The sequence below is a fragment of the Dermacentor andersoni genome, chromosome 5 (genome assembly GCF_023375885.2).
Source record: "Dermacentor andersoni chromosome 5, qqDerAnde1_hic_scaffold, whole genome shotgun sequence".
NCBI classification, from domain to species: Eukaryota; Metazoa; Arthropoda; class Arachnida; order Ixodida; family Ixodidae; genus Dermacentor; species Dermacentor andersoni.
This window is the reverse complement of record NC_092818.1, coordinates 112,182,034-112,204,414: the sequence shown is the minus strand read 5'-3', so window position 1 is coordinate 112,204,414 and position 22,381 is coordinate 112,182,034. Positions and strand designations below refer to the sequence as shown.

The 22,381-nt window shown below is 46.2% G+C and overlaps 1 long non-coding RNA gene across 2 annotated transcripts in view; it reads right to left on the bottom strand.

Annotated features, from left to right (window-relative positions):
- The window catches only part of LOC140218506 (uncharacterized), a 276,906-nt gene that overhangs the window by 200,825 nt on the left and 53,700 nt on the right, over positions 1-22,381 (bottom strand). For both annotated transcript variants that reach the window (XR_011894786.1, XR_011894787.1), the window contains exon 2: positions 13,798-13,930. This is a non-coding gene — a long non-coding RNA (uncharacterized lncRNA). The remainder of the gene's footprint in view (positions 1-13,797; positions 13,931-22,381) is intronic.

The window sequence follows — 22,381 nt, the reverse complement described above, 5'->3', positions numbered from 1 at the left end:
CCAGGAACCACGTGCCATTTGTTGGTAAACTTCCGAAGCGTCTCTGCATCGCGGTTTTTATGTCATCGCCGTCTGAGCGCTGTCCTCTAAGAATGCACCTTACGGCATGGATGCCAGTAACTGATCTTTCATGGCAGCTCGCATAAGGATTGGCCTGAAAAAAAAATTTGCAGTGAGCTAGTGAATCGATGAACTTCCATGTTGGGCACAACTATATAAACTTGTACACGCTTTTCTTGTTTGCTTCAAAGCTAAGGAACTTTTTTGGCTGTTCTCCGGAGGTGCTTTCTTGCCTAATCTTGCTCTGCGAGTTGTGTAGACCTATGCGCAGTCCCTGTGTCAACGACACATGCCCTATGTGGGAAATTGGCCAAAAATTGTGTCGGCCAAGTAAAAAAAATAAGTGAATACTGAAATATTAAAGCAATGAAAAAGAAAGTGAGTAAGTTAAGTTCTGGGCTTTTACGGGCCAAAACCACTTTCTAATTATGATTATGACGCCGTAGTGTAGGACTCCGGAAATTTCGACCACCTGGGGTTCTTCAACGTGCACCTTAATCTAGGTACCACGGGTGTTTTCGGATTTCTCCCCCATCGAAATGCGACCGCCGTGACCGGGATTCTATCCCGCTACCTCGTGCTCAGCAGCCCAACACCATAGCCACTGAGCAACCACAGCGGGTAGAAGGTGAGTAAATGCTGTTCAGAATCAAACGAAAAATTTAGCGCAGTTCATAAAAAATACCAGGTTAAAGTTCAAAAACATTTCTTTTAAGTTACTTTCTGAATTCATCAATCAAACCACTTGACACAAAAGAACAATTCCTGCTAGACCGAGCAAACATACCCGTCGCTGCGCGCAAGCGTCGAGGCGCCCAAGGGTACGAAAACCGGAGCGGTTAATTAGAGTCCGACAAAGCAAAGCAGTTTTTCGAGATTTCTTTTTCCTGCAGTAGAATATCGTCAAGAGAGTAAAAATTCGTCTATGGCTTCATCCTCCCCTCGAGTAGAACAATATGGCGATGGCGCCAGATCAGTCCCGTGTAAATAGGAAGACAAATATGCTATGTGACAACGTAGCCCATATCGATGGCATCTTCAAGTCTTCGTGGTGGGCATAGTTTAAATTTTCTTGGACTAAATAGTTGTTTAAAATGGGAAGTCTCGCCTCGTCATATACCTCCGAAATCTGGCAGTTAAAATTAAATCGCCAGACCATTTATAAAGACAATTTGACGAATGCATATGCTGTTTCGTTAAAAAGATAGGCTGATACCAAAGGCACATTTTTGTTCGAGAAACAGAAGAAGAAGAAGAAGAAGATGCTTCAGGACTTGTGGATCGTTGAGCAGCTGCAGCTTTCTAGACTACTCAGCAGCAACAGAAGGCCGGCTTCGCAGCCTCCGCGGCAGCCAAGGATCGAGGCAGCATCTTCCGAACCTGTCTCATGTCTGAGCGAGGAGGCGCTGATAGCGTCCAGTATCGATGGCGGCCAACCCGACGCGCCAACTAGGGACGACGGGCGCCTAATCTTCCCTCTCCTATACTTCGCCGTCGCCTTAGTCGCACTCGTCGTCGCTCTGACCATCGTCTTTCAAGGGAAATCCCCGCTGGCTTCAATCTCGACCGCACTGGGACAGTACGACGACGTTTTCGAGTCCGCTAGCTTTGCATCCTCCGCCGCCGGCTGGGTGCGTGAACGCGAACAGAGTGAAGCTCGACGAGTTTCCCCGTCCCGCGTTCCCCGAAATGTCAAACGTCGTAGGCCAACAACTCGCAGCAGACTGGAGGAGGAACTGTGTGTGTTGCGACTGGCCAATGACAGCGTCTCAAGTACGGGCCGTTACGGAACGCGGACAACGAGGTGTCTCGTACTGTTGCACTGTTGCGCGAAGCTCTCCGAGACGATGGACATAAACTTCGCAGACGCAAATCTGAGGGAGCGTGGGCGTGGCATCGTAACCGCCCGTCATGTAGGCGTCATAGTAGCAGGCGGTCATCGCGATTTATCAGCGCACGGAGCAAACGCCACTGCGTTCTCTCGTCGCGCTGTCCTGTGGGCGTCGTGGAACAACTACAGCCATCTGTACCTTCCAGTTGCCGGCAAGGTCGATTCGGTCCTCAACACCACAAGGCTCGTTAAGGACGTGATACGGTCCTCTAACGTCACGCTCGGAGTCGTAGTGAAGGCGGCAGGGAGTTTAAAGAAGATTTCTGCTACACTGGGGAAAGGAAACCTCCTTGTTGACACGAGCCCTTCGTCCGAAATTCTGTTTGGTGATGAAGTCAGTGAAAAGTATATTTGTTCTGTTCGCAGACTGATCTCGGATGGCGAAAGTGGCAAGGTACGCCGCCATCAGCGCAGGGACGGCGACAACGGTTCCGTGCCTACTTGCGAGCATTTGCGGTTTTTGTAGTTCAGTCTGGCACACTGCTTTGTGCAACGTGCAGACGACGAATAGAGCAAATAAGTGCAAATGATTTGTTTTTCTTGCCATACGCTAAATGTATGGTAATACCATGACAGAACTGATACCTGGAGATACCTGAAGTCAGAGGATGCGTTTCGGGTTGTATTATTGGTAAAGTATCACAGTATTCATTTATGCCACTGATGCTTGATTGAGGAATCAATCGGCTGGTTCCACTTTTTCTTATCTGGAACACAAAGCTCATTGAACTATGCTAATATAGCAGTTCATTATTGTGCTCCTTTCAAGTACAAACGTAGCCGGTAATGTTGACAGCCAACGTTTCATTACGGACTTTCCGCAACACTCAGCCTCGCTTTAGTAACATTTTCATAATTTTTTTGTCGTGGTAGAAACTAGTGGGCACATCAAATTGTTCATACTTATGAATATCACTTGCTTGTATTACCCGAGTGTCCTGGCTGTCTTTGATGCACTGATGCATCACTTCACGTAAGCCACTCCAAACCAGTACTTTTTTACAAACGCTACAGGGTCTTAAGTCCGCGTGCAACTTCCCCCTCATTAACTTACCCATATGACATTGACTGTTTACGCGCATGACGTGGCAAGAATAAACGTATGAAAAGCGATAATCTAATCGCTTGCTCCACTAATCAGTCTTTTTAACTGCATTCTGTTTAACGGTGACAGTGTAGCAATCCCAAACGCCTGAAACATTTTCTTCCCGGTTATTCTAGAAACGCTGTGACCCATTGATGCTACTGCGTGCGTTCCGCTGCGATATGGTGCAAAATAACCATCTCGCGGGCACCACACCGTAAGCCACATTTCCTCCCATTTACAGCAGCGTACGTCTGCACGTGTATTGCCTGTTCGCATTCTGATGCCGTCTACTGTAGACGTACGGCTGTAACGAGGCCAAAGGAAGTGTGTGAAAGTCTACATGTTGCTTGAATTCACGCAAGAGCAAGTGTCTGTACATAGAACCTTTGCTAACGTACGTTTAATTTCTTCTTTAAAGAAACTGATTTTAACGGGGCCACCCCACATGTCATCTCGAATTTACCGCCACAACGCTTGAGAGCGTGGGTTCCGATTGCAGCCACAGCGGAGCGCTCCATAAGCACATAAATATGGGCACAGGCAGACAAGCTAGATAAAAGCACTTGCGTGAAGAGTTCCTCGATGCTCACACTTTAAGCCAGCTAAGTCAAGCGGTCTTGTTGCTCCATCTAGCAGGAGACCAAGAAAACACCAGAGAAACGCGCGGAATTCATGCCGTTCATTTCATTGTGTGCACGTTCGACCTCCAGAAACTGTTGCACGTTGTGCGGAAAATCATCTGGGGACATTATTTCTCGCAAAAAAAAAAAACATAGCAGTTCATTTAGGACAAAAATGCTGAATTCCTTCCTGACGAAATGTCACGTGTTCCTGTGGTTACCTCAGACAATTATATATACAGGATTCGGTACAAAAATAGTGTTGTTCACCAAGCTTCATAGTGGTGATGGAAGTCAGAATTTTTCCCGGTGATCTACATAATGACTACTTCAGAATAATTATTACCTATTTTAAATTGAGAGTACAGTGGGTATGTTATCGTTGCAGAATTAAATACAGGCAGTACTCAAAAGGTGGCATGTCGCTGGAAACTTCGAGCCTAGCACCAGTTTCGAAAAATGCGGACACAAAGTAGGCTGTGAAATGCATTGCTCTTCCTGTAACATTTAACTGACTGCATTATTTCCGGAGTGTGGAAACGCATTAACAGGAACAGTATTACACTGCACTGACGAGTTCCAGTGCACTTATTTCTTGAAACTAGTTAAACGTTTAGAGTTGCTAGCAAGTGTTTATGCTTTGAGCAGTGGCTGACTTAAATTCTGAATTTGGAGCATTATCCCTAAACTATTTAAATCTTAATTGGTGTTACCTTGATCATTAGCAATTACATTTGTGATTATCGCTCAAATTCTAATGTCTGCCACTGCTGTTAAGCTTGATCAGCAAAAATTACTATTTTATTTCGAATCCCCATTATTAACATACTGGTACACTTTAGAGAAAAAAGTAACCGATTACGGTTAGAATTCCTTATTTCTTAAATGTAATTGATTACAGTTACCAATTATCGCTCCATGAAAGTAACTGAGCAATTACTGAAAATGAATTCATTACTTTTACGTTACTTTCCTACGAATGTTTGTTACTTTTCTACAGATACTCTAAATGAAACGACCTGGCCTGGCTCTTTCTCAATTAATGTTCTGTAGCTCTTCGCACATAGTGTATCTTGTGCGCGTGCGTGCGTGTGTGCGTGTGTGTGTGTGTGTGTGTGTGTGTGTGTGTGCGTGTGTGTGTGTGTGTGTGTGTGTGCGTGTGTGCGTGTGCGTGTGCGTGTGCGTGTGTGTGTGTGTGTGTGTGTGTGTGTGTGTGTGTGTGTGTGTGTGTGTAACACTGGGTCATAACGTACGAACACCTTGCGCCCAAGAAAGTGGTTACTCAGTACCACTACCACGGAATAAAATATACAGAAACACCAACTCGCCTGTCTGCCAATGCATTCATGTCTTTCCAAGGCACTCTCCTACCCTCCTTCCTTCCCTAGCTGTTGGCGCCAAATATGCGCGCCGTGCTGTGGTGGTAGAAAATAGCGCCTCTTCCTCTTCACAATCTCTCTCTCTCTCTCTCTCTCTCTCTCTCTCTCTCTCTCTGCGGTGGTGTCGAAAGCCACTTCAGCTATCCAAATTACAAGTGGTTGGATGGTGTGCTTTCGCTGTTGATGCCGCTTGAAGCCGTATATCATTGCAGTGCGTATTTTTTCTTTTTTTCTTTTTTTGTTGCTAGAAGAACGAGAAAAGTGAAAAAATTATTGTGCCGCCGATGGTATCCACCGCTGTTATACTAGTGGAGATAAAAGCGATAACAGCGCGCTGTTTATGGTTTGCGGGCACTGTCCAAGTAGAAAACAATATCAGATTATTTAAATGCGTGTCTTCCACGAGCTATGTAGGCCAACTAGAAAACAAAACAAATGGTACGTCTTCTTCGCGGGGTGCAATGAAGTATCGAATGGACGATCATTCAAAATGAAGTATTTGCTAAAGGTCTTTTCAAGTAAAATCGAAAATGATATATTATCATTTGTATCACAAAGGCGACAATTCATAGTAGATGCAAAAACGCCTTTTTTATGCAGCCATGTTTTCACAGGTAACGTACCACTGTGCAATTTTAAAAAAAAAAGTGTTTTCGCACATGGGGGTAAAGGCATCTTGCGGACTCGCTTAAGTACTTCATGCCCTGGCAGACCAGAGAATGTAGAAATGTAAAGGCGGAGGTGGGAAGTTTATTCATATGAAATATTTATGCAGTTGTTTTCTCAACACTCTGTAGAGATCTTCAGTAGAAAACCGAACCACGAGGAAGTGCAGAGCGAGACATACTTCATACATTAAACAAGAAACAAGACAAGAAACCTCAGAATATTGGAATGAAGCTGTAATGTTGCTTAAAGCGTTGAAGCCCTTCACTTGTATGAATGATCGTAGTATTGGGTGTGAAATATCACGAAAAAAAGAAATGAGAAACAATATGTCGCACAAATAAATCCACCCAACCAAGTCCGCCAGCATACACGAGTCTAAAGGTTTTTCCTCGCCTCAAAGGCTCATAGGTACAAGGCCACACGAATGTAGCGAATATTTTGTGAGAACGTTGAATGTAAGTCCTGGAACAACGAAGAACCTGCAGTACGAAAAACATTTTAAAGCGAAAGCTTTACTGGCCGCGAACTTGTTATTTCGCCGTGGCCGTGCTCCAAATAGGCTCATGACGTCACACCGCGTTCCTCGCCGTTGCGTTCGCCTCCACTCGCTTCGCCAGCTGCGTCGCATGCCTGATAACATGTCGGAGGATTGAAGAGGAGAGCTCGCGTGCGCCGCAACCACAGTTGAGGCGGCAGTATGGACGGCGACAATTGTGATAAGCAGGAGGAGGCCTGGAATCGACATCGCAACTAGATGAAGAGGAAACGAATCGCCCAGGAAACAGACGAAAAGCGCGCCGAACGACTGGCTAAACGCCGCAACATAGCTAGACAACCAGACTAACCGGCACTTCCAATCAAGATTAACCAAGGCTAACCATGCTATGCCTTAGCTTTCGCTACGTATATACTGGCATAGCCGAGCTAAGCCACTGGCAATATTTTATAGCTAGGAACAAGTTGCAAGCCGCTGCCCTATCACATATAGAAAGGCGGTGTGGAATAAAAGTAGCCGAATAGTGTTGGAGATCCGGTACAGGTTTTCGGCAGCGTGAGCACCATCAATATGCATCAAAAGGAACACCGATGCATCTAGGTGGTGCGCTTGTCCATTCCATACCAACATAGTGAGTCGGTGTGCATTCCCATAAACCAAACTAAAGACCTGTGATTCTTGACCAGTTAATCTGGGCACGAGAAGCCATTCCAAATTTAGCAGTCAATGATAGAACTTTGTCAATGTTTGGTTTGTCCGAGCGGAAAAAGGCAAGATCGTCTGCGTAAGCCAATACCTTGAGTTCGTTGCCAAATACGTTAAAACCATGAATGTCACTGCACTTTAGAATGCTTATACGCAATAGCTCTAAACAAAGGACAAATAGAAGTGGCGATAACAGACAACCTTGTTTTACAGCGGAAAGAATAGGTACCAGCTCCGAGAGATTTCTATTACCATGACACGGTTAGAACAGTTTTTGTAGCACATGCGAACGCCTTTGTAAACAAAGGAGCAAATATTAACGCATTCTAGAGGTTTGAAAGGGAAGGCGTCGTTCACTCAATCAAATGCTTTTGCTAAAGCAATCTGAAGCAGTGCAAAGTAGTCACAGTAGAATGAGCAATACTGAAGAGCTGTCCGGACTTGGTGACTAGGATTAAGGGTTACGAACTGGATTCCAAGAGAAGGGAAGCGTAGCAAGGGGCGTGAGAAAGTTAGCCGGGTGGATGAGAGTATGAAGTTTGCAGGGACAACATGGCCACAATTATCGCATGACCGGGGTAGTTGGAGAAGTGTGGGAGAGGCCTTTGCCCTGCAGTGGGCGTAGCCAGGATGATGATGATGATGACGACGACGACGATGATGATGATGATGGTTGTGTCGATGATGATGATGATGATTATTATGATGATGATGATGATGATTGTGGTGGTGGTGGTGGTGGTGGTGGTGGTGGTGGTGGTGGTGATTCCCAATAAGACGCACAATAAAAGGGAACAGGAAACAATGTGTCTACGATTGCAGCAGAAATTCATTTGCAGGAGGCAGTGAAATTATAATCCATACTAAAGTGAGCCTTTAGAAAGTAAAAGCCTTTAACAACCTCCTTCAACAACCGCCTGGTGCATCTCTGACAGATGACACAACTATTTCTGAAATGTAGCTGACTATGCGAAGTTGTGACATCTTAGAAATGATCGGTTTCCATAACAAAAGAACAATGACCGGAAGACAAGTTGCCTAACCAAGAGGTGAAGCAGGCCAAGGGCCCCACTCTCAAGAGGAAGAAAAAGATTGTTACACCGCATGGCCTCAACAGGTCAGCTCATCCAGTAATGTTTGTGTGCTTACCTATGCACATGACATAGGCTTCTTTTGTCCTGACAGGAAAACTGTAAAAAAAAGATGGGGTTTTACGTGCCAAAACCACGATCTGATTATGAGGCACGCCGTAGTGAGGAACTCCAGAAATGTGAACCACCTGAGGCTCACCAGGGGCTCCTTAACATGACGGGACACGGGCATTTTCGCATTTCGCCCCCATCGAAATGCAGCCGCTGTGGCCGGGATTCGATTCCGTGACCACGTGCTTACCAGCCCAACACCATAGCCACTAAGCAACCACAGTGGGTAAGAAAATTGTAGAGTCTGTCCTTGTCGTAACGCAATAGTTTTGTTCAGTTTCTGGAGCAGCAGCTAACTTTGAAAAGAGTTCAGGATCTTGGTTTAGTCTACAGTGTATGATGCCAACTCACTTCGCAGTTATTCAATGAAGGCCCGACTTCATTCAGATGTACCCCTCTCTGATTACCGCAATATTAAACCTCACTGGTCAGCGTAAGTTGCGGAAGTACAACGTAAGGCTAACAGCTCGCAGGGGTGGCAGTTGTCTACATGTAGCCGAGCTGACGCTTGCAATGTATTCCCTGCAGCTCGACTTCTGTATGTCATGCATGTATTACACTGATCGCGGCCTATGTTGCAAGCTTTTCATCGTGTGTTTGCTAATTACGTAAGGCTACCGCTGAAACTTGGCAGTTTGCCTTTCCACTTGGTATATTAACGACTGCCTCAAAACTGTTATGGCCCTTGCAGCACTACTTTTGTTGATTTCGGTGTTTTGGAAGCTAATTCTTGTACGTTTTACATACATTCTACTCTAATGTCCTGTCCTATAATATATTTAACGCCCAGATCCGCTTCTAAATGCCCCTTTCATTAGAAAAGCGAGCTCTCCGTCTGGTTGTTCTGCAGTGCACTGATTGCTGTCGAAGTGCGTTATGGCAAGTACTCCTCCTCCTTGTTTGTGCATGTTCCTAGCTTTATATATATATATATATATATATATATATATATATATATATATATATATATATATATATATATATATATATATATTCTGACGCGAAGCAAGAATGAAACTGATTTCTATGACATTTCATCCTTCGTGTACAAAAAAAAGGCCTGCTTTGCCATTCCCATCGCAAGACCGGCGGATAGCTGACTAGAGTGCGTCTTGTATTATCTGCCGTTGTTTGAAGACAGGCTTGCAATGATGCTTTCTCAATGTCTGCAAGTCGATCATGCGAATTATCGTGTACATATTCTTTGTATATACTGTAGAAGTGCATATTCATGCGGAAGCTGCATAGGAAATAGTGTCATTGGGGCAGAGAGAGAACGCGTGCAAAAGCGGGACTATAGTCCGAGCAAGATCTACCTCTCTGGTCACCTTAGAGCATAAACTTGTCTTGACGTCGGTTCTGTTTCATGCCCACAAGACGGCACCAACCCTATACTTTCCTTTGCTACGTGAATCGAATAATAAAAAAGAGGGACAGTATTGATATCCAAGGTATCCCGCGCAATTCAGAGAAGTTACAGTGCTGAATGCATAGCAATCATTGATATTGTTTCTGCCAATGGAACTTGGCCCACCTATGCCCGAAAATGTTTATGCGAAGCTCAAGGCAGGACCCATAAATCGCGTGTGATGAAGGCGCCCTTGCCGTTTCCATCACTGTTGGACGCGAAGGTATATCAGCCTTATCATCATTTATCGGGTGCGCAGTCGTTCTCCGGCAGGTCCTTTAACACCACTCTTGTGCTTCCCCAGTATGCGACAGCGAGAAACTTCACGTGCTTTATTCCTTTAGTGGAAATAGGCTTACAAAAAGAGCCTGTAGCAGATAGGACAATTCTCTCGCATTACTCTGGTAGTACGATGTTAACCAATCAACAACTTTCCCAAATAACACTGTAATCCTTCGCGTTAGGGCCCATATGTCTCATTCGCAGAATGCAACCAGTAATAACGCCATTTTCACTTAGCATAAATTCTGTGCTCGACACAGGCTCGAAAAATATGTCCTCAATGTCTGTGAGGAAATCAGCACAGCCTACTTTCATTGGGGCTGCTAATTGTGAACTGCAACGTGAGCAAATACGTGTGCAGGATCTCCTGCGGGCTTGTGCGCGGACACAGACGAATTGAGAGCTCTATACATCTCTCTGCAGTTGGAATGCCGGGAGATGACCAGGAGTTGTTCTTTGTTTATATACGACAACCATGCAATGCCCGCTCACGGAACTTCCTGGATTTTAATCTACGCCGCCGTCTTATCCACGTGCGACACAACCAGAATATGACGCCTTTCTTTTTTCGTGGTATGTGCTACCTTCCCGTCATAAATTAGAGCACGCGCTTTTTTTGATGTCACGTGTGAGGTGGAAAAATAAAAAAAAAACTCGCAGAAAAACCGATCAAATGTCGCTGTCAACAACTGTAGTGTTGATAAAGGCCTGATTTGTTGAGAAAAAGAAATCTACGCCTTTAAACGCCCCATTGATTCTATACAAATAAAAGTGCGGAACAGATCAATTCTTATAAGGAAGGGGTATACAGGGTGTTTCCCGTAATTTAAACCAAGGATTTACGAAAAGTGGTTAACCGCAACTGAATGAAACCAATGACATATGGTTTGCCGCAATGTGGCGCTCCTTGGGATACTTGTTATATTAAGCCTAATTAGTTAATTAACACAGATAAATTATGCAAAATGTTTAATATTCCCTTCCGGGCCAAGTGCGTTTCGTTATACGTCGTCGAGGACATTTCAAAACTACCTATCCAATTTTTTTGTGGCAACGTACATGCTGCGTGCTGATTTTTTTCAGGCATTTAAAGAAAGCCCGCGAAATATGAAATAAAACCACGTGACTGCGCTCGTGCCCTATCGTATCGCAGCGCGCTCAACCGCGCGTCGAGCCTATCGCTTATCAGGGACGACGGTGCTTCCTTCCTGTGTGCCACCGTCAAAGACGCCGACGCACTGTCGAGCTGATGCCTAGAGCCGCGGCTGCTCACTTCACCACGGTCCGCGCGCATGGTTCTTTCGCACAAAACGCGGTCGAGAGCGCCGCAATACGGTAGCGCATGAGCGCATCCACGTTGTTTTATTTCATATTTGGCGGGCTTTCTTTAAACGCCGGAAGAAAATCACCACGCACCATGTACGTTGCCACAAAAAATTGAATCGGTCGTTTTGAAATGTTCTTTACAACGTATGCGCTTGGCCCGGAAGGGAATATTAAACATTCGGCATAATTTACCTTAGTTAATTAACTAATTAAGCTTAATATAACAAATATCCCAAGGAGCGCCACGTGGCGGCAAACCATATCTTGTTGGTTTCCTTCAGTTGCGGTTAACCACTTTTTTTATATCCTTGGTTCAAGTTACGTGAAACATCCTGTATGTGTTCTGGACTGTGTCCAAAGTTTATAACAATCGTTCTTTTAAGATCCATGAAATGCCGTTAAAACTAGAGCTGTAGAGTTCCTTATGGACAGAAATTTTGGCCGACCAGCGTGCCTTTCGCAGCCATGCATGCGTTGAAGCATTGTTCTCGGCCAATATGCTATTATCCGCTCAGGCAATGAGCTCAAAAGGAGGTTCCACATGCCAGGTCATACACCAAGTACGAAACGGTACCGTTTCTTATGGTAGAGTCTTGGCCCAAACGGTAGAGAATATTTAACTTTACGGAAGCCCATAAAAATTGTGAAATTTTTGCTGAGACAGAAATAAATAGACAAAACGGAAGAAAAGTACAGCAAGAAGTGAAATTTAGTAGTGGCCATACGTAGTTTAGTGACCCTGTTTCTATTTACTTCGCTCATCGGGGATCTACAGTATTTATTCGTAATCCCAAAATTGCAATTTTTGAGACACGTAGTCGCAAAATGTAGCGAGAGTACAGGTATGGTTGTGCAAGCGGTTGTCGAGCATTTCTGACTACCACCTGCTACGTCGTGCAGTAGTTCTCCGATTCGATGCAAGCACTGGTGCGTTACCATTACGTCTGGTCGTTAATTAGACCCCCCCCCCCCCTTCCCCGTCTTATCTCGTCCTGTGATTCATAGGCCTGCTTCTGTCACAGCGGCAATTCTGAACTTTCGAGTCCAGTTTAGTGGTACGCGGAAGTCGTCTGTGCCGTAGCGGACGAACTTGATCAAACGAGTGACGTTTCTAGACACGTGCATTGTAGCTTTGATGATTCTGCACTGTATCAACTACATTCCATGTTCTTCGCTCTGGACTTAAACCAATAACAGTACAAACCTCACTTTTATTTTTAAGAATTCTGTTCATCCGAAAGCAACAACATATACAAAACAACTTTAAGGAGTACCGGTTTAAGACATCGATGTTTATATTCTAAACGCAAATTACATACCTGTGACACACGCTGAGCTTTCGAGCTCCGCATATCAAGCATTCTCCCACAAGTTCACACTTTTGGGGGGAAAGAAGATAGAGGAAGAGAAATCGATACTACGAAGCCGTAGGAAAAAAAGAAATAAAAGGCAGCGGAAACAAAGACGTCTCGTTGTCGTTTCATTTTTCGCTGCTCACTGTGGAGTCCGCGCAACGTCCCAACGTCCTGTCTTAATCTGCAATTCACGAAACGCATTATTCTAATGCGTAGCTTTCGAGAGCAAATACTATAGTGGTCGTGCTGAGAATCTTCATCTCCGCATACGAGCTCTCGTCCGTGTGAAAGTTGGGTATTCACTTCCTTCTCACAGCGCAGCAGTGTACTCAGGGAAAGCAGAAATATACGCGACGCGGCCGGTGCGGTTGTGGATACGGAGGCAAAAGCGGCCGGCGCACGTTTCCCAAATAACCCCCAAACGATCCGTCCCGCCCCCATCACACCCCGAGTATGGCGCAAGCTCGTGGACCCTCTTCGCGGACCGCCGACAGCGGCAAGTGCCCCCTTCTCGGAATATCTTAATTTCGGGGTCGACCGAGCCTTTTATGCTGCTTCCCGCGCTTTTTGCGCCGCTCTGGGCAATATACATATCATTAAAGAAACGCGAGCATCCCCTCCTCCCATTTCCCAACTGCGAGAGAAGGTCTCGGCTGCGTCTGTCTGTCGCCCGAGCCCTGAGCTGCAGACGACGCCCCGCAATTTCACGGCGCAAAGTAGCAGACGAAGCGGTGCTCGCGGCGCCGGCCGTGGGGGGAGGGGGCCGGTGATTTCCTCGCCGCACGCGATTCGGATGGTGAGGAGCGCGAGAACGCCGCGACGCCGAGTAGCCAATGGGAACGTGCGCCGACCGCCCGGAAGTGATACAAAGCTCCAAAGTGATCACGTGGCTTCCGGCGCCGTCCAATGGCAGGCGTCGTCTGCTACTCCAGCCGCCTCCCCGGTTCAGCGTTTTCGCTCTGTTTGTTCTTCTTCGCTTGATCTTTTTCGCATCTTCTAGCGATCTCGCGCTCCCGCGCTATCGTCGCCGGTCCGCTCGCGGTACCGCCGATCTAATTTGAACGGCGTCCGTAAAAAGCGACGAAAGGAAGCGTATTAAGCGGCGAGAGTCTTTGACCGAGTTCAAAAAGGTGGGCACAGCAGTTCGTACCGATGAGACACGTTGTCGGAACGGGGGCGGCATGAAGCAGGGTGACTCGGAGGCCGCTGAGGAGTCCGGCCCTCTGGAGGCCAAGACGTCATCGGGTGGTCGACCGTCGGCATTCACGCCGGTTCCCGGTACTGCAGAGAAGCCCTGTTCCCCGGTCGAGTCCTCACCTGCTCAGGCTCCCGTCATGGGGCCCCAGCTGTTCCGGCCGTTCCTGCCAGCCATGTTCCCGGCTCTGGAGCCGGCGCTGTTCTGCCGAAGCCTGACGGATTTCGCCTTGAATCCAGCCGCATTGCCCATGTTCTGTAAGTAGAGCAAGCAGTTGATGGCGTCGGCTTTTGCCCAGATGCTGCTTTGGTAATTTCGAAGAGTAGCAGACCACAAACACTGCGTTCCGGACTCTAACAAATGAAATAGACCTCTAAATGAGCCGGTAAAGCTAAGTGTGACGTCGTTTACAAAGTTAATTCGACATAATCATAACCCGCCGATTCCTAAAATTTCGCAGCTTAGCAAGCAAATGACGAACGCCACGTTTTAAGGAGAGAAAGAGTTTTTATCGCGAATGTTACTCGCACAGTCATTTAGGCAAACAAAATGATTATGCATACCGCTAGAAAATATCATTGCAAAGATGCAAAGACTTCTAGTACACCAGGTTAGCATTAGTTAATGTAAACTTTGTATCAAACCTCATTAGCTTGTCTTTTTTTTTTCTTCTTGTTATGGCCATTGTTCGCAAGCCTGCTGAAATTCGTTATTGTTTCGAAACAGTCCGTAAATGCCGCCTAAGCATGAAGGTAAGCATAATATTTACACTGCAGTGACAAAATTACAAACAGCACCGAACAACTATTTAATCTGAACGTTTAATAGTACACTTATAAAAATTGTGCGAGTGATCTTTGCACTTTTGGACAAAGCATAAGTGCAATTTATTATCGATGAAATCTAGGCAGCACGCGGTGCTCTGCTACTTCCGCTTCACTGCTCAGTTACTCTTATTGCGGCAAAGCCTCCTTTAGCAGGCAATGCTGAGAAGCAACAGGTAGCGAACTACATATATGAGGCTTAATAAAAATAACACAAATGTGAAAAATATGCAGAAAGAGATATGCATAAATAAGAGAAACATAAGAAGTGTGGAGAGCAAAAGTTTATGGCTACACACCAGAGTTGCAGAGTTGCAACTCCGGAGTTGGAATGAATGATTGGGGCGTTTTTAAACACACGGAATGGAATGGGAATGGAGTGATAGCACCAGCATGGCAGGCGGAATGAAAATGGAATGGGAGTCCGCGATTCCGGAAAAGAGTTGGAATGGAATGGACTCAGTGGCGGAGCGCTAATACTCCAGTTTGAGCGACACTACGAAACCGGTATATTTTGCCAATTAAACTAAAGTAGACATGGCCAATTTATGACATTTCTCAATTTTTACTTAATACGTACGACTCTTTTAGCATCTCCCTATATGACTTATTCTGCCGCGGTAGTTAACAACACGGTATTCTACACATTCTATATTTCTGATGACCCGGAAACTCTTCTTCGTTACCATAATGAAGTCCATTATACAGACACCAATATTTCATCATCCTCAGCCTATTTTTATCTCCATTGCAGGACGAAGGCCTCTCCCTGAAATCTCCAATTGCCTCTGTCTTGCGCTAGCTGATTACAACTTCAGCCTTCAAATTTCCTAATTTCATCACCCCACTTAGTTTTATGTCGTCCTCGACTGCGCTTCTCTTACCTTGGCACCCATTCTGTAACTCTAATGGTCCACCGGTTATCTACCATACGCATTACATGGCCTGCCCAGCTCCATTCCTTTTTTCTCCTAATGTCAACTAGAATATCGGATATCCCCTTTTATTCTCAGATTCGCTTTACTCTCTTCCTGTCTCTTAACGTTACGCTTTCCATTTTTCGTTCCATCGCTCTTTGCGCGGTCCTTAACTTGCTCTTGAGATTCTTTGTTAACCTCCAAGTTTCTGCCCCATATTTAGTACCGGTAGAATGCAATGACTGTACATTTCTCGTGTAAATAAAAGTGGTAAGCTACCAGTCAGGATTTGATAATGCCTGCTGAATGCACTCCAACCCATTTTTATTCTTCTGTAAACTTCATTCTCATGATCAGGGTCTCCTGTGAGCAATCGAACGAGATAAAGGTACTCCTGTACAGATTCTAGAGGCTGACTGGCGATACTGAATCCTTGTTCTCTTTCCAGGCTATTGAACATTGTCTTCTGCATATTAATCTTCAACCCCACTATTGCACTTTCTCGGTTAAGGGCTTCAATCATTTGTTATAATTCGTCCCCAGTGTTGCTGAACAGGACCATGTCATCTGCAAACCAAAAGTTACTAAGATATTTGCCGTAGATCCTCCCTCCTAAGCCATCCCAATCTAATAACTTGAATACTTCTCCTAAACATGCAGTTAATGGCATTGGAAAGATTGTGTCTTCTTGCTTTACCCCTTTCTTGACAGATAACTTCCTACTTTTCATGGTAGCTGGGGAATTTTTGTAGATATTTCCCAAGATATTCACGTATGCCTCCTGTACTCATTGATTACGCAATGCATCTATGACTGCTGGTATGTCTACTCAGTAAAATGCCTTTTCATAATCTATGAAAGCCATACTTGTTTGTACTTCGCAGATTTCTCGATTAACTAATCAATCATAAATGTGATCTATTGTAGAATATCCCTACCTGAAGACAGCCTGTTCTCTTGGTTGACTGAAGCGTTGCCTTGATTCTACTGGAAATCATCTTGGTGAATATTTCGTACAATACTGAAAGCAGGCTAATGGGCTTATAATTTTTCAATTTTTTAACGTCTCCCTTCTTATAGATTAGTATATTGTTGAGGTTATTTCAGCTCTCCGGCACACACTAAGTCGTGAAGCATTGCTTATAAAGGGCCGCACGTTTTTCAAGCACGATATCTCCTCAATCTTTGATTAAATCGGCTATTATTCCATCTTGTCCTACCGCTTTACCACGGGTCATGTCTTGCAACATTTAGTGGGAGTTAACTCCAACTTGTTTGTTGAAAAATATCTAACTCCTCACATTTAGTGAGCTTATTACATTCAGTCAAGAAGTTAAGTTGCCAATAATTATTCGATTTAGCAATAGCATGCTTGACCTACAACAAAGGGTGGGAGGCCATAAGTGGTCACTTCGCAGACGGTCGCACGTTTCGCGATTATACGGTGATTTTGAAAGCGCACCATGGAGGCTATGACGTAACACTATTCCAAACTTTTCTATTCCAATTCTACAATCAGCCTTCCGGGATTGTACTTTTTTGGACCACCTCCACTTCACCTGTCTGCCACATGACGTCACGGAAACGGTGACAGCTCCCCATCTGATATGACGTGTAGACACTGATTATGCATGATTTGACCGAACAAAAGAAAAATTGTTATTTCTGATTCGACGCCTTTTCGCTATTAGCCCTCGGCTATTGGTGAAAAGTTTTCGGGCGACACCTACTTCACCTGCCTATCACGCGACGTCACAAAACTGCAAGAAGCCACAGCGTCAAAGTGACGTGTACGCGCTAAAGATGCATTAATATGCCGAACAAAACTGAATTTTCTTCTGAACAGCCGCAAGCTGCCAGGGGCGCTATAACGTAAAACTATTCCAAACTTTTCTATTCCAATTCTGCAATCAGCCCACCACGATTGGTCAAAATTTTTTTTGGACCACCCCCACTTCACCTGTCTGTCACGCGACGTCACGAAAACCGCGATATGTCCTCATCTGATATGACGTGTACACACTGATTATGCATAATTTGTGCGAAAAAAAATTGTTATTTCTGATTCGACGCCTTTTTGCCATTAGCCCTCGGCTACTGGTCAAAAGTTTTCGGGCTGCACCCACTTCACCTGCCTCTCACGCGACGTCACAAAACCGCAAAAGCTTACCGCGTCAAAGTGACGCGTACACGTTAAAGATGCATTAATATGCCGAACAAACCTGAATTTTCTTTTGAATAGCCGCAGGCTGCGCCGTTCCGAAAGGAATAAAAGATGGCTGCCGCCGATCACTCCGGCACTTGCTACTCGCCCCTGCCGGAGAGCATGGGTTTATTTGCGTGCAATAAATGTTTTTACGTGGCCGTGCAATGTTTTTGAGAACTTTCAGCACGTTTACAACCTCGTTCTGCCAACTCTTCTTTGCTGCTGAGGATCCGTTTGAGTGCAATTCTTAAGGTTCCATTGCATGCCGCTGCGATTGTCGACGAGCCACCGCAAGCTAAGCAAGAGAAAGCGGACCAATCGCAGACGCCGGCACCACCCTCTTCATCCGGTTATCGATAGTCAGTGCAGTTGCTCGGCCCCATTGAATCCCTCTCCGCTTGAGCATGCTCCTTGCCTCTTGTGAGCCAATTAGATCAGACGAGCCGCTCAGTTCAGGCAATGTTATTCGTTTTCCAAGCAAACAAAAGTGACCTCCTATGAACGAGGGAAGCATTTGATTGGTTTGTTCAGACAACCCTGCAAGTGACCACCCGATGCTTGCGTCGGCGGTTACGCAAGGAGATTTGAATAAAAACATATTGGAATAGTTTTACGCTATACGGCCCCAAGCCCGTCTACAACAAGCGAAAATTTTCATGCTTCTTTCTATTTTCCTGAGAAGTAGCATTAACTCTCATTGTAGGAGATTTCTCGAGTGACACCACCTTCGACTGCGTGACGCACTAGTAAAAAACAAAAGGTCTATGCAGCATGTCTGTTTAAATACGTGCGGACATGTAATGCTAAAAAAGTACAACTAACGAGGATTCCGCCTACAAATAGCATACGCTCTTAATGCCAGTTCGAAGTCTACTGTTTCGTCGTAGGAACGCTAATGACGTCAACTCCAATGCCACAGGTCAAGTTCGCCCGCTATTTATACATGTCTCACCACACATTCCACATTAATCGCTCGTGCTCGCGTACTATCGAGAATGTGCAGCATTCATTCGCAACAAGCACACAATTTGATCAGACAGTTTGGTTCCTTTGCTACAGAATGGGTGACAACGCTCAACAAATTTCAGACACTACGGAGGAGTCTTTCCCGACAAACAACATGATAACGCTAATAATCAGGTGAAACCAAGCGCCGGCAAAAAGTAATTCAACGACGCTCGCCAATCTGTGTGATAATGTGCTGTATGTTCGCAATTCAACAGTCAACCTTGTGGATTACATGTTCGACGTTTACAAGAACTATCTCTTCGCCATGTAAATATAATTTTCCTATCTTAACGAACATTGCTATAAGCTTTGTGATTAAACTTTGGAGTTTTACGGGCACAAACGACGGTTTGATTACGAAGCACGCCGTAGTGTGGCACTGCGGATTAATTTTGACCGCCTGGAGTTCTTTAAAACGCGCACCCAATGCATGCTAGGGGGGCGGTTCCTTGCATTCCGATCCGGACAGAATGCGATCGCTGCGGCACGTATCGAACCCGCGACTTCGCGCACAGCAGCGCAACCCGCTAGCCACTGAGTTACCGCGGCGCGTGCACATCAATATACAAAGTCGCCTTTCAAACGGCATTTCAAACACATTTCATTCGCCTTCGTCCATCGCACACTACGACGGCCGGGCGCCTCCACGCACTCTCTCGCAAAATTTCGAGCAATACCGATATCACTGATCGAGAATCATTGCCTGGGGGAGCGCTCCATACACTTCATCGGCGAACGGGGCTCACACGCGCAGCTTTTTAATTGCTCCCAATTGTCGGGTGATGTCGGGGGAAGAAGGGGGGAATATGAGCGATCGCACGCGGTCGGCCGTGTAATGGCCGGCGACCAATTGATTGGCGGACAGCTGTTCCCCTTCGCGCGAGTATCGGCCAGGTGTTTAATTGGTCGCAAAAAAACCCACCGCCACCCTCTTTTTCTGCAGCCCGAAAGACAGAGAGAGCCCGAAACCCCAGCACCCCGGCCGACGTCGATGACGCATGGCTCGCGGCGAGGGGGCACGCGAGCTTCGATGGCACACCTGCGCGTCCGACGCCGTTCGCATGCGTTCGGTTTCGGCCCTTTTGCGCCCGGGGCCGTCGACGCGAAACTGGCCCTCACGTAAGCTTGGTTCAGGGAGGTCTTGAATAAATTCTCGGATTTTGACGGTAAATCGCGTGCTCCCCACCGCGGTGACTCAGTGGCTACGGCGCTGCACTGATATCGCTAAGCACGAGGTCGTGCGTTCGACTCCCGGCCGCGGAGGACTCGTTTTTAACGCGATGGCCCGTTAAGGGCCCCGTGTCGCAGAAAGTCCGGCGTCGGTGTCCGGCGCCGGCCGTCCTGTGAGCGAAAATTGCCGTACATATTTAGGTGCGTGTAAATGCCATGTCTTGCTATATGGCATGCGGTATATGCGGGTTATATTGCCTACACTGTCCTACCAATAATGTTTCTCAAGCCTTGTCTTACATTCTTGACAGAGTTATTTCTCGGAATCTTGAGAATGACGGCCCACAAGCAAATGTCATGCAACAAAACGCCGACAGCGCATGCCTTTTATGGTAAATCTTCGCAGGTTATGAGACTGACGCGCTGCCTACTGCGCTACCGAGTGCTCTCTCTCTCCCTTCCCCATCTTTCATCGCCCCCATCCCTCTCCCATGTGTAGGGTAGCAAACCGGTTAAGCTAAACTGGTTAACCTCCCTGCCTTTCCTTCTCCACTTTTTCCTTCCTTCCTTTCGCAGGTTGAAATATTAGAAGAGCTGAATGTTAACAGAAACCTGAAAATGACCTGAATATTGAGGCGCGGCTGTGCACCATCTCCGGGATCGGCCCACGCGAGAGGCTGCGTTTTTACCAAAAAAACTCGCCCCCCCCCCCTCCCCTTCGTGCGTAGCATTCACCGCCAGCGTTTCCTGGTAAATATTGCGGTTACATATGCTGCAATTGCCGGGAATCGTGAGAAGCAGTTAGGGATCTTTGAATGCAATTGCGTTCCGCTTTTAAAGGCGAAGCTTAAACGTCCTCCAAATTTTGATGGGGGCGAAATACGAAAACGCTTGTGTAAAGAAACCCTGGTGGTCAAATTAATCCGGAGTCCCCCATTACGACGTGGTCCTTGCATCGTGGTCCTTGCGAGTAAAACGCGAGAGTGTAATTTAATATTTACAGTGATGTGGCGTTATGACAGGAAAATCCTACATGCATAGCGAAAAGAGAGTTCTCATAAACATTCGTAGAGCTGCCGTACATGGTCACCGTCGCAGCTGTCTATAGCTAGGATCCTCATCATGTCGTCGTGCCAGAGGTAGAATAAGTATAGAGCAAAATCTGAAGGATCCGAATTTCTCGGGACATGGAAAATTATATCATTTAAAGTTCATATAGACTACACACGAAAAAAATCTGTTCCACGCACCTGAAATCGAAGCGTTCATAGTGATAGCAAGGTTGCCCGCAAGCTCCTCGGACGACCGCGTTCTAACAATACGCGGAGGCGATGTGGCGCGACGCAGCACACGAGACAACCGCGCTGCTGTGCGGCAGAAACAACGCCCTGGCCGATACCAGGCGTCCCACAATGCTGGCGCGATTAGGAACGCCGCATCATAGTTACGGGCGTTGCAGCTCAATGGCGTACGATGCTAGAGCGACAGGGAAAATCGTCAATGTTTGCCAGTGCCTAATGAAAAGATTAGGTCGTTTTAGCATGACGGTGATTGTCGACCCTTTCCGCTCTAAGCTGTGTATGCACCACGGGGCTGCGCCTGCGCATGCGCGCAGATACTTAGCACGAACGCTAATGCGCGTCTGCGCACAACGCTCGTACCAGCAGCGGCAGGGGCGAACGCTGTAGAACTAAAAAAAAAATTATGGGGTTTTACGTGCCAAAACCACTTTCTGATTATGAGGCACGCCGTAGTGGAGGACTCCGGAAATTTCGACCACCTGGGGTTCTTTAACCTGCACCTAAATCTAAGTACACGGGTGTTTTCGCATTTCGCCCCCATCTAAATGCGGCCGCCGTGCCCGGGATTCGATCCCACTACCTCGTGCTCAGCAGCCCAACACCTTAGCCACTGAGCAACCACGGCGGGTCGCTGTAGAACTGGCTGAGCGGAGCGTCACAGCTCGGCCGCTCTCGGTTTTGTCGTTTTTGCAGCAAAATGCACCTTATTAATTCTCGACGCGCAGACAGCTGATGCGCCGTCGATACCGTGACAGCATGACGGTGGCCGCGACGCCGACTTTGCGAGCGTGCCTCAAGTGTCCACAATAATTGCTATCGCAATGAATCTACAATACCCTCACCAAAGTGAAGGCAGGACATTTTTGTTTGTTTACTGTGATTGCTTGTGGTTAACTCTACTACTACATACTTTTTTTTTTCTGGCAGGCGTTCCTCTTATGCGGCTGTTTTTATCTGAGATATCCTCCTGCATATACCACTACGAATGTGTTAAATTTGGTTAACCTTCACAAAATTAAACTGGAACACTCTCTGCAAATCAGTCAATGCAGGCGGCCCGGTCATATACGAGACTCCTAGTGCTGCCTGGTATGCGCGTTTGATCATTCTTTATTTACTGAGGGAACGGAGTTTTTCTGCTGGCCACATGGTCGCCAGTGCGATTATTGCCCATGACGGTGGAGTTTCGGTGTAGGCGAAACCTGAAAAGAAAGTCAGCGTACACCAATTTAGGTGCAAGTTATACATCAGAGTAAAAAGAAGAGCTCTAGAAGAGCTGA